General features: G+C 42.1%; 1 protein-coding gene across 1 annotated transcript in view; it reads left to right on the forward strand.

Moving 5' to 3' along the window:
* Positions 1-3,117: 3,117 nt before the first annotated feature.
* The window catches only part of LOC106571749 (kelch-like protein 29), a 327,789-nt gene continuing 318,098 nt past the window's right edge, over positions 3,118-12,808 (forward strand). Inside the window, exon 1 of the mRNA XM_014145167.3 lies at positions 3,118-3,410. The gene's annotated coding sequence lies outside the window, so the exon portion shown is untranslated. The remainder of the gene's footprint in view (positions 3,411-12,808) is intronic.

Below are 12,808 nucleotides of genomic sequence, written 5' to 3' on the forward strand. Positions count from 1 at the left end.
TGGACAGTTTGATTTCACAGAAGTGTGATTGACTTGGAGTTACGTTGTGTTGTTTAAGTGTTCCCTTTATTTTTTTGAGCAGTGTATAATAATGATGTTTCAGAGACAGAATAACACCCAAAAAATCCAGAAAAACGCATATCAAAAATGTTATAAAATGATTTGCATTTTAATGAGGGAAATAAGTATTTGACCCCTCTGCAAAACATGACTTAGTACTTGGTGGCAAAACCCTTGTTGGCAATCACAGAGGTCAGACGTTTCTTGTAGTTGGCCACCAGGTTTGCACACATCTCAGGAGGGATTTTGTCCCACTCCTCTTTGCAGATCTTCTCCAAGTCATTAAGGTTTCGTTCATTAAAATGCAAATCAATTTATAACATTTTTGACATGCGTTTTTCTGGATATTTTTGTTGTTATTCTGTCTCTCACTGTTCAAATAAACATACCATTAAAATTATAGACTGATCCTTCCTTTATTAGTGGGCAAACGTACAAAATCAGCAGGGGATCAAATACTTTTTTCCCCCACTGTATATCATTTAAACGTTTTTCTCGTATTTTTTTCTGCAAAAATAGTACTGTGTTTGCAATTCAGCAGAAGTTTGAGAAATGTATGTACCACTCTTTTTGTGCTGGAGTCGACACAAAACATTTTTATGCATGCAGACTTAGCTACCTGTTGAGGCCCCTGGATGCCATTGTGGGGTCAGTACAGGTCAGTTGAAGCCCAACGGAATGAAGTGTAGCACAACTGGGGCCCTGCGGCGACCCATATATTGCTGGTCTAGAGTATATTCTAAAATGTGTTGCAGGCCTATGTTTTCTTTATTGTGATAGACTGTTGTCTTCTTCCATTATTGATTATCACTACAGGGTATTTATTTTATTTACAATACCACACAAATACAGCGCCAGTCAAAAGTTTGGACACACCTAATCATTAAAGGGTTTTTCTTCCTTTTTACATTGTAGAATAATAGTGAAGACATCAACACTATGAAATAACACTTATGGAATCATGTAGTAACCAAAAAAAGTGTTAAACAAATAAAAATGTATATTTGAGATCCTTCAAAGAAGCCACCCTTTGCCTTGTTGACAGCTTTATTCACAATGTTCTATGAACAAATAAGGTTTTATTTGTAAAGGCCTCCTGGGTGGCGCAGTGGTCTAAGGCATCGCAGTGCCAGCTGTGCCACCAGAGATTCTGGGTTCGAGCCCAGGCTCTGTCGCAGCCGGCTGTGAACAGGAGGCCCATGGGGCGGTGCACAATTGGCCCAGTGTCGTCCGGGTTGGGGAGGGTTTGGATGGCAGGGATGTCCTTGTCTCATTGTGCACTAGCGACTCCTGTGTCGGGCTGGGCGCAGTGCACGCTGGCCAGGCGTACTGTGTTTCCTCCGACACATTGGTGTGGCTGGCTTCTGGGTTGGATGTGCATTGTGTCAAGAAGCAGTGCGGCTTGGTCGGGTTGTGTTTCGGAGGACGCATGGCTCTTGACCTTCGCCTCTCCTGAGTCTGTATGGGAGTTGCAGCGATGAGACAAGACTGTAACTACCAATTGGATACCACGAAATTGGGGAGAAAAAAGGGTAAAATAATATAATAAAAATAAAAGGTTTTATATGTAAGATGGTTAAATAAAGAGCAAAATTATTTGTGCCCTGGTCCTATAAGAGCTCTTTGTCACTTCTCACGAGCCGGGTTGTGACAAAAACTCACACTCATTCTTATATTTAATAAATGTCTTATAGTGTGTGTGTGGCAGGCTTACAATGATAGCAAAAAAACAACATTTGAGAGTGTGCTGACCCTGGTGCTAGAGGGGGTACGCAGCTGGAGGTTGAATGTTTGAAGGGGTACGGGACCAAAAAAAGTTTGGGAACCACTGTGAAATAAATGTTACATAGCCTAAAACAAAATATGGTATTGTCAGCTGTTTCACACTTGTGTACAAAACCGAAAGTAAAAGACCAAAAAATTCAACTTAAGGGGGAGCATAGAAATAGTGCACATAGAACATATAACACGTTAGACTTGCTTTCAATGAGAATGACAGATCTATAACCCTGTCGCCCAAAAACTTAGCCTACATATTGCAGCTTTAAGCAAGTGAGGCGTTTTTGTATGGGGGGTGGGCAATGAGTGTTAAATTTAGTCAAGAAAAAGAATAAATTGCTATTTTTATGTGAGGCTTATACTATAAGTTTCATAATGAATGGTTATGTTGTTATGAATGAGTGTGCTGGCTGGCTGGTGTACTGATATAAGTGTGATGGATGCATGAGACATCCTGGTAACTTTGAGAAAAAAAACACTTTATATTGGAATTGTCCTTGTTGAAATTCGAGACCTCTATGCATACTCATGGGGCTAGCATAGGATCTTTACCCCTTTTTCATGGTATCCAATTGGTAGTTACAGTCTTGTCTCATCGCTGCAACTCCGTACAGACTCGGGAGAGGCGAAGGTCGAGAGCCATGCGTCCTCCAAAACACAACCCAACCAAGCCGCACTGCTTCTTGACACAATGCTCACTTAACCAGGAAGCCAGCCGCACCAATGTGTCGGAGGAAACGCCGAACACCTGGCGACCGTGTCAGCGTGCACTGCGCCCGGCCCGCCACAGGAGTCGCTTGTGCGTGATGGGACAAGGACATCCCTGCCGGCCAAACCGTCCCCTAACCCGGACGACGCTCGGCCTATGGGTCTCTGTTGCGGCCGGCTGCAACAGAGCCTGGACTCGAACCCATCATCTCAAATGGCAGCATAGGATGTCACTCTCCATTGAATACAGGCGGTGGTTGACATCAACCCCCCTCATGGAATATGTTTTTTAAAGTAATGAGATTTAGGCCCCATCGACAAATCCAAAAAGAGGACTATGCGGGAGATTGACAGCCCGCCGTTCTGCGCTGCGGACAACAAATCCCATTCTAAGAGCGGGGACACAAGCATCTCGTCATTATATCCAGTATTTCTGACACAGAGAGAGCCTTTCCAAGATGTATCCAAGTTCATGCAGTTCCATCCACAGACAAGTGAGAGGCGCTGTAGGGCCCCGTAGAAAGTAAAAGGGGAGGAGCGGTATCGGAGAGTAAAGTAGCCACACGGTCCGTCTGTATGATTGTGTGACCAGGCATGCGCTCGCATCTGAGAACCAACCGACGCTGAGTAGGGAGCGGATGAAGAAGCGTTTGGTGGCATCTGCGAACTCCCGACCACTCCGCTTACTATTGGCAACGGAAAGACGGTAGTCTCGACAGATACAGCGGACACCTGACACTCAGCAACAGAAGGCCAGCATAATACATTTAGCTGTAAAAAGCAACAACAGTCTTTGCTGGATAAAGACAGCATTCACACATAAGGACGGACGCCGGTGCTGAAGCTCAGCTGCGACTAGGGAGGTAAGGAGAAACTGCGTGTCAGCGCACGAAAAACTACTTTATGCATTTTTTATGTGCTCCGTGTCAGCCTAAGTTTACGCTTTACGCGAGGACCTCTCATTATGAGTATCCCGTGCTTTGCCTGAATGTGTGTCAGAAGCAGGAGTCCGGTTCATCTGGATCACCCCTTGCGGAGCACCATAATAACCAAATGGGTGTGCGGCTCCCATGTTGTGCGCAAGCGCCTCTACTAGGTGAAAATAAATAAAAAATATTCGCGCTAAACTTATAGGGTCCGTGAAAACGCGTATCAGTCTAATGATCCAATACACTCGTTCAAATGGAATAATATTAGTTTCTAATTTCTCAAGTGATTGTTTTTTCTTCTTCTTCATGATCCACTCATTACATTGAATAATAGAAAACTGTTTCCAGATTTTGCAATGTCCAAATGTTCTACCCTATTAAATGTAGATTTATTGGTTTGAAATATTGGTGTGGTTGGGAAAACGGGATGATTTTTAAGTCTGTGCTTCAAGTGGACGCTACCACTTCAGAGCGGGGAGATTAGCCTTGCCTACACTATACAATAAAGTGGCAAATGAAATGTTTGCATAGCCACGGGGTTTGGGTAAAGCCCCATATGAGACAGACATTTTACGGTCCATGATTATAACCTATTACAGATCTAGACACTAGCCTCTACACCAGTGACCATCAACTCGATTCAGCCGGCAGACAGGATTTTTTTCAAATTGTAAAATATTTTATTTATTTTTCTTCAGATGATGGTCAGGGTGCCGGAACATAATTTGTAAACTGCAAATTGACCGCAAGAAGCCCAAACAGACCATTTGACCAAAACATAATCATTTCAAACCTTATTATTTTAAATCTGAGATATTGAGAGCGGGGGTAAATAAAATCCCCAGTGGGCCGCCACCCTGCTCTATATGGTGAACAAGTGGGATCCTATGTTAGCAGTATAGCTGAGACAAATGCATAGCCTATAACGGAGACAATGTCCCTGTTTTGGGATAACCTATGCGTCCTTCATTCCTCCCATCCTTTGAAAACGTCAGATTTAACGCTAGGCTATAACAACTAAGTCAGATCAGTGATTATTTCTATACCATATGATCATTGATCTAATATAGCCTATATATTTAGGTCAATGATTATTTCAAGAAAGTGATCATTCAAACATGAATATATTCAAGCAGTGCCTATATGCTGCTTTGCAGGAGTGGTCCTTGAGTTGCCTCTCCACCCACAGACACGTTTGCACGAAATCCTTGCTTCACTCCTCCCACAAGCCGTTGGATAGGCCTATAGGCCTACAATATAATGCCTATAGTCTAATTTACTTTCACTTGCCCACTGTAACCTACTGTTAACCTACAGGTTATGGGTATTCAATCGAGTGGGCCGATGTCAGTTTATGGACACATATACACTCACTGTAGCTCCAGGTCTCCAGGATCCCAAGAGAATTAGCCTACAGTCATTAGGAGGATGGTTGCCATAAGCAGGAAACACATTTAGCAAAGAATCATTGTTAGTAAAGTTGTCCATGACTTAAAGATAAACAAATAAATGTGCCACTGTCCAAGTGTTTATTAAGATACGATATGGTGGGTATTAAGGTACGATGCGGAGCGGGACACTTCCATGGCCAACATCACATTGGTAAAGCTAGCAGGTACTGTAGTGTGAATCAAGCCTGGGATTAAGGGCTTTGGTAGCAGGCATCTGTAGTCGAAGATGTGAGACGATGCATTTGTCTCAGAGCTGGGCTCATTTAACAGGGGCTTCTCACCTCAGCTTTATATGTGCATGATTGTCACTGCATAGTTACAATTACTAGTCTTTGTGAAGGGATAAGGCTGTGGTGGCGGCAAAGTAAGGGAGTATGTGTTTGTGAAAGAGTGTGTGTGTGTGTACATACAAGTGTTTGTGTGCCTGTGTTAGCATGCGTGCTGTTGTTGAGTCTTATAAGGTTGCTACTGTAAGAGCATAATTGAGTGTGTCTTTGTCTCTGCAGTGATAAACATGCAGACCATGCATCACCATCAGGGAATTATTAAAGTGAGCTGTGGGGAAGGCTTAGTTTAGATGTATGATCTCTGAGGCAGAGAGCTCAGCTCTGTGTTAGCTCTGTCTGTGACGATCTTCTGTCGGATCTTGGATGAAGCATACGGAGGCAGGCAATCAATGTATATGTTTTTGGAGTTTGTTACACTCTAATACACTTGGGGCCTATTGCAAAAACCAACTGCCAGCCTAATACGGAACCCAAACTGGCTGTGCGCGTGCGCCACTGTGTGCCATTGTGCATACATTTATTTTGTCCCCCCACACCAAACGCGATCACGACACACAGGTAGAAATATCAAAACAAACTCTGAACCAATTATATTAATTTGGGGACAGGTCAAAAAGCATTAAACATTTATTGTAATTTAGCTAGTTAGCTTGCACTTGCTAGCTAATTTGTCCTGGGATATAAACATTGTTGTTATTTTACCTGAAATGCACAAGGTCCTCTACTCCGCCAATTAATCCACACATAAAACGATCAACCGAATCATTTCTAGTCATCTCTCTTCCTTCCAGGCTTTTTCTTCTCTTTTTCTTCTCAGCATCCCAGAGTCGCCTCTTCACTCTTGACATTGAGACTGGTGTTTTGTGGGTATTATTTAATGAATCTGCCAGTTGAGGACCTGTGAGGCGTCTGTTTCTCAAACTAGACACTAATGTAATTAACCTCTTGCTCAGTTGTGCACCGGGGCCTCCCACTCCTCTTTCTATTCTGCTTAGAGACAGTTTGCACTGTTCTGTGAAGTGAGTAGTACACAGCGTTGTATGAGATCTTCAGTTTCTTGGCAATTTCTCACATGGAATAGCCTTCATTTCTCAGAACAAGAATAGACTGACGAGTTTCAGAAGAAAGGGGTTTGTTTCTGGCCATTTTGAGCCTGAATTGAACCCACATGCTGATGCTCCAGATACTCAACTGGTCTAAAGAAGGCCAATTTTATTGCTTCTTTAATCAGGACAACAGTTTTCAGCTGTGCTAACATAATTGCAAAGGGGTTTTCTAATGATCAATTGGCCTTTTAAAATGATGAACTTGGATTAGCTAACACAACGTGCCATTGGAACACAGGAGTGATGATTGCTGATAATGGGCCTCTACGCCTATGTAGATATTCCATAAAAAATCTGCCGTTTCCAGCTACAATAGTCATTTACAACATTAACAATGTTTACACTGTATTTCTGATCAATTTTATGTTATTTTAATGGACCAAAAAAATTTGCTTTCTTTCAAAAACAAGGACATTTCTAAGTAACCCCAAACTTTTGAACGGTAGTGTATTTTTTTTGTTATTATTACTATTTTATTTTTTACCTTTTATTTTACTAGGCAAGTCGGTTAAGAACAAATTCTTATATATTCACATATCTATCATCTTTGTCAAATGAAAATGTAGTATAATAAAGTCATTTCAAATGGCACACATTTTTCCATTTTAAGATGAAACGTTTGAACGAAGTATAGGCCTATTACTCTAATATTATTATGTATTTTACATTCTTCAGTCTTACGGTTTACGATGCTTTAATTGGGGACGGGAATAGAGAACCTAGACAACGAAAGTTGCAGCTGTCTGGTGTCAACGTAAGATCTAAATTACTAGTTTATTCTTGTGGGTTTTTCATTTAAGAAGTTGACATGCTTTTCAAGAAGAACGATTTCCCTAATAATCATCAGAAATCAGGCCACCCGAGGGGGAAAAAAATGCAGAAAATCGCCAATCAAAATAAACATTCTACCACAGTGACCAGGGTAGCCTATTTCATTCTGAGTTTGGATTTATCTCTACGATGCATACTTTCAGGTTTTCCGAACAACACTGCAGGTGGTAGCACATGCGCAAATTAAATTCACTGCTGGAACTCCCATTTTAAGGTGTTTACATGTTCTAAAAATTCAAACGATTGGTAAAGAAATCAAGTTTGATTATGACCTTATGCCGATTTTTAAGATGAGCAGAGTAAGGTGTTCACATGACTAATGCCATACTCGGCCTTCTTCCATAATCAGTTGCGTGTAAACATAGTCGTTGGTTATACATTTTGATTTTGAAATAGCAGGATTAGAAGAATCCTGCCCCTTCTGAGTGTCCTGAATCCTGATCCCCTCTGTCTTTTTTATATTAATACCTTTGTCTTTGCCTTGCGGCGGTGAGAAGAATACACAGTGCTGTTTTAGGACTGTGTAGTCTAATAGCCATGCCAGGCTTAGGCTGTATGGTCTTACAAACCAAGAGCATGCTAATTCTGTAACAACACAGTCAGATAAACATGTTGGGGAAGCTCTGAGGCTTTATATGGCTGCCAGTGCTTAAACAAGAGAGTACGGACGGGTGTTAGAACAACGGGCTACAAAAGCCAAATGGGACTTCAATCTTTCTCTCTCTGAAAAAAAAAAAAAAGATTTATTTTAGAGGATCCGTTTCGGAATGTTTTCTCTCGCATTCATTTCTCATCTCCCTCATTCAGCTCTGCTGATATTCACTGTGGATCAGTATGCAGAATATTCAGGTAGGGATGGAGGCTATTGTAAAAGGGTAATATACTTGCTAATGTAGATGGGGTGAACGGCCACAAGCTAGCTGTTTCCCAAGCCTCTTTAGAGACCAGTGAACTATAAAAGGCAGTCTCTTGTCTTCAACTGCTCTCTCCTACACAGGAGCTCTGGGGGTTGTGGCTGTGGTATCATAGCGCTAAAAGCCTGCTGTTTGACTGCACCGAGACTAGAATGGTCTCATAGCGACACACAACTCTGAACGCCCAACAACTACACAGACTGAGTCAGAAGTGCTCGCTCTGCTGCGAGGATGCAGCTCATGCAGTTTTTTGCCTATCAAAAAAAGGGAGCACTTATGTGAATTTCAGTGCCTCGATCTCCAGGAAGGTTTAGTTTATTAGGATCCCCAATAGCTACGTGGACATGCAGCTGCTACCCTTCCTGGGTAAAACATACAAAGTACAGAACAGTTATAGACAAGAACAACAGAATATTACATTAAATTCAAAATAAATAAGTTTATATATTGGAAAGACATCAAGAGAACAAAAATACTATTTACACACTACTCTTTCTAAAATTAGTTATTTAGAAAGAGGAAAGGTGCTGTGATACAGGATGTATTTTATTTAAGCAAAACCTTTTTAGTCATTTTTTTTCAGCAACATTTTTTGCCTGGGTAGCCTCTGGTGGCAGAGCATTCCACGATGACATGGCTCGATACATAACTGAGCAACGGATTAAATCTGTCTTTGGTTTGGGTAGAAAAACCCATAGTGGGGTAAGTATGTCTGTTTTTGAAGTGTATGCAAATAGATTATACAAGTGGTTAGGCATTTTCAACACACAGATGTTTCTTAAAAAGACTAGAAGAGAAGTAGTCAATTCCTCCTCAACCATGAAAGACCATGTTAGTAGTTCTGTGTGTGCAGTTAAGGGCAAGGCATGGTGCTTTGTTTTGAGCCAGCTGCAGCTTTGCTAGGTCTTTCTTTGCTGCACCATATTACCGGCTACAAACAATATAGGCTAACTCCACTGTACTAACATCATACATTTAGATTTTTTTTTGTGGGGGGGGGGGGGGGGTATTCGACTGGCAATTCAGGATTCGTTAGGTAATGCAAAATTGGTAAAGAGGGTTTGCTTTCATGTACAGCTAAATCAAGCCCATCAGTTTCCAATGATATGAAGTGGCAGAGGAAATATTCTGTATTTATTCAACATAAAAAATAAAAAAAATAACATTTGGACCTTTTTTACCTTTTTTAAAGTATATTAATATACTCAGTCGGAAGCTGATGACCTAGAATGGATTTAGCCTATTTTCAGCTATTCTATGATTTATATGACAGGGACAATGCAATGGATGCTAAGCAAAACAGTTTATTTTTATCCATACAGGTTCTAGCCAGCCTCGACACATTTTTAAGCTTTGCCTTGGTGTGTGCCATTGTCAAAAAGGTATTGTCACTGTGGGCTATTTCATATAGCTATCATGGGTTGTGTGGTATCTCCTCCAGAAACTAGTACCAATCCTACCTTTCCCATCAATATGCTACGGTTTCATTAGCCTCTGAGCTAATAGGCTGGCATCCTGGGGGCCAGGGCCAAAGGCTATACTGATTAGACTGTCAACCAATTCCAAACCAACCCCTGGCTTCTTCCCCCTAGCCTCTTCACTTCTTGTATATAGATTTGAAAGGATGTGATTGGTATTATCTAAGTAATATGGCAAACATTTAGAGAACATCAGAGGGCAAGGTGAAGCTTCAAGCAATTATTGCTGAATCCAATCCAAACCTTTCTATTCAGTTACATCCACAAATAGTATGGCAACGAGGGTCAGAGAAGTTAGCTAAAGCGCATAGGCCAACAGATCTGGGACCAGGCTAATGCAGTCATTTGGCTAATCCAAACCTTTCAGACCTCCATTAGGAGCCTAGAGGTGAGGGGCTAGGGGGTGGGGAACTAAGGGTTTGGTCTGGAACTGGGCCTGTATACGCAGTCCCCTCCAGTCCCCTGCAGGTTTAAGCGGGGGGCAGCCTAAACCCGTTAACTTCACATGATGACACAGCAGACTAGTTTCACACAGGAGGGAGATCTGGGGGCCTGGGACACTGCCTGGTGGACATGGAAAATCAGAAATCTACCGTTAACTCCTAGCTCCTCCTGGCAAGCCTTTGTTTGTGTATAAAGACTTGCGTTAAGGCACGGACGCACCAGTAGCGTTTGCTGGACCGAAAATACTTAGCACCTCTGAACAGAGTGCCGGCTGTCATTTGCCAACCGAGTGCAAATGGATTCTACACGTCGAAACGGGGGGAAAAGGTCCGCAGTCAGACGCCTACTGGCGGTGGTTTCTAAAACACACCGCGGCGAACGAACGGCAGACGAATGGCAGACCGTAACTCGTGTGATGTGTTTTCGCCTTTTAAAGCCACAGTCTGAAAGATTTCCGCAGTGATTTAAAACTATTGCATTTGACTTATAAACACCTTTTTTTTGGGGGGGGGGGGGAGATTTAGTACAACGGTCTTACCTTATTGTAGAAATCAAGAAATTGCCATGTAAAAATGACTCCATTGTAAAAAATGTTGGTGGTCTATAAGTGTGGCTTTCAGCTGTCTTGCTGTGTTGATTGCTGTTAGCCTGTGAATGTGACAGTGCTGCTCCCCTGGTATCTTTCTCTTTAATAAGGTGCATTTTATTAGGTTGTCGTTGCTTCTGAATAAACATTGTCCACAATAAACTATTAAAATCTATTCCTGGGTAATGTGTGCTCTGTGGGTTTTAAGAGAGCGGAGAAGATGTCAGGTGTTGTTTGAGAGAGGAGAGGGAGAGAATGCTGGCTGGCCCTTAAGAGGGGTGTGGCAGTGTTATGTAATAATTGATTTAAAATTGAATAATTTAATCTGCCTTCAGGAGGTGCTGTGTGAGAGAGAATGGAGAGAGGCCTAGCAAATCAATCCTGAGGTGGAGTGTCATTCTCATACCAACCTCCTCTCCTTCCTGCAGGCAGACCTGACCTTATACTACCCCGGTCGCCACCTTCACACATCCTTACCAGTCCCCGGAAACAAGTCACTAGAACTTATTTCAATCCAAACTCGCACTCCCCAGACTCATTAATCGTCCCTCCATGAATAGACAGTACTTGAGGCGAGTGTTCAGATGACTAGACGGTACTTGAGGCTATTCAGTATCATTGCCTACTTGTGCGATCATGACAGTCCAATTTGACTGTGATTTCCTTTACTAGAAGAATAGTTGATTTGGTTTAGTAGGACAGACAGTTGATTGGTTAGTTGGGTTATATGGTCCACACAAACAGAATGTCATTGAGTAAACAAACTAGTGTAAAAAGATTTAAACCAATGAGGTGAGGGTTGAGGCAGGATAAATAAGATTAGGGTTAGAGCATTGCATTAAATATTTCAATTTTGTGACTGCAATGGCAGCATACAGTAAATTACACTGAACAAAAATATAAATGCAACATGCAACAATTTCAAAGATTTTGCTGAATTACAGTTCATATATGGAAATCAGTCAATTTAAATCAATTCATTAGCCCCTAATCTATGGATTTCACATGACTGGGAATACAGATATGCATCTGTTGGTCACAGATACCTTTAAAAATAATGATAACCAGTCAGTATCTGGAGTGACCACCATTTGTCTCATGCAGCGCGACACATCTCCTTCACATAGAGTTGATCAGGCTGTTGATTGTGGAATGTGGAATGTTGTCCCACTCCTCTTCAATGGCTGTGTGAAGTTGATGGATATTAGCGGGAACTGGAACACGCGGTCGTACACGTTGATCCAGAGCACCCCAGACATGCTCAATCGGTGACATGTCTGGTGAGTATGCAGGGATATTTTCAGCTTCCAGGAATCGCTGTACTATACTGTGCTATACTGTACTGTGGTGTCCAAACTTGTGAAACAGACGACCTATGATTGATTCAGATTTGTACTGACCAAATTTCCACTACTTTTCAACGTTCATGGATGTCCGGTGTGGGTCGGTGCTCAGTGGGTGAGAAGGATGGTTAAAGTCAACTGAACAAAAATATAAACTCAACATGTAAAGTGTTGGTTTTATAAGCTGAAATAAAAGGTACCAGATATTTTCCATATGCACAAAAAGCTTATTTCTCACAAATTTTGTGCACAAATTTGTTTACATCCCTGTTAGTGAGCATTTCTCCTTTGCCAAGATAATCCATCCACCTGGCAGTTGTGGCCTCTCAAGAATCATACCATATATCATCAAACATCATGATCATTACACATGTGGACCTTGTAATGAGGACAATAAAAGGCTGCTCTAAAATTAGCATTTTTGTCACACAACACAATGCCAGAGATGTCTGAAGTTTTGAAGGAGTGTGCAATTGGCATTTACACCAGAGCTGTTGCTAAAGAATTTACTTTTCTACTATAAGTGGCCTCACAACCGCAGACCACATCTAACCACGTCAGCCCAGGACCTCCACATCAGGCTTCTTCACCTGTGGGATCATCTGAGACCAGCCAACAGGACAGCTGATGAAACTGTGGTTTTGCGCAACCGAAGAATTTCTGCACAAACTGTCAAAAACAGTCTCAGGGAAGCTCATCTGCGTGCTGCTTGTCCTCACCAGGCTCTTAACCTGACTGCAGTTCGGCGTCGTAAATGACTTCTGGGAGCAAATGCTTACCTTCGATGGCCACTGGCAAGTGGGAGAAGTGCGTTCTTCACAGATGAATCCCGGTTTCAACTGTATCGGGCAGTTGGCAGACAGCGTGCATGGTGTCATGTGGGCGAGTGGTT

This window comes from Salmo salar, chromosome 15, assembly GCF_965601325.2.
Source record: "Salmo salar chromosome 15, fSalSal1, whole genome shotgun sequence".
Taxonomy (NCBI): Eukaryota; Metazoa; Chordata; class Actinopteri; order Salmoniformes; family Salmonidae; genus Salmo; species Salmo salar.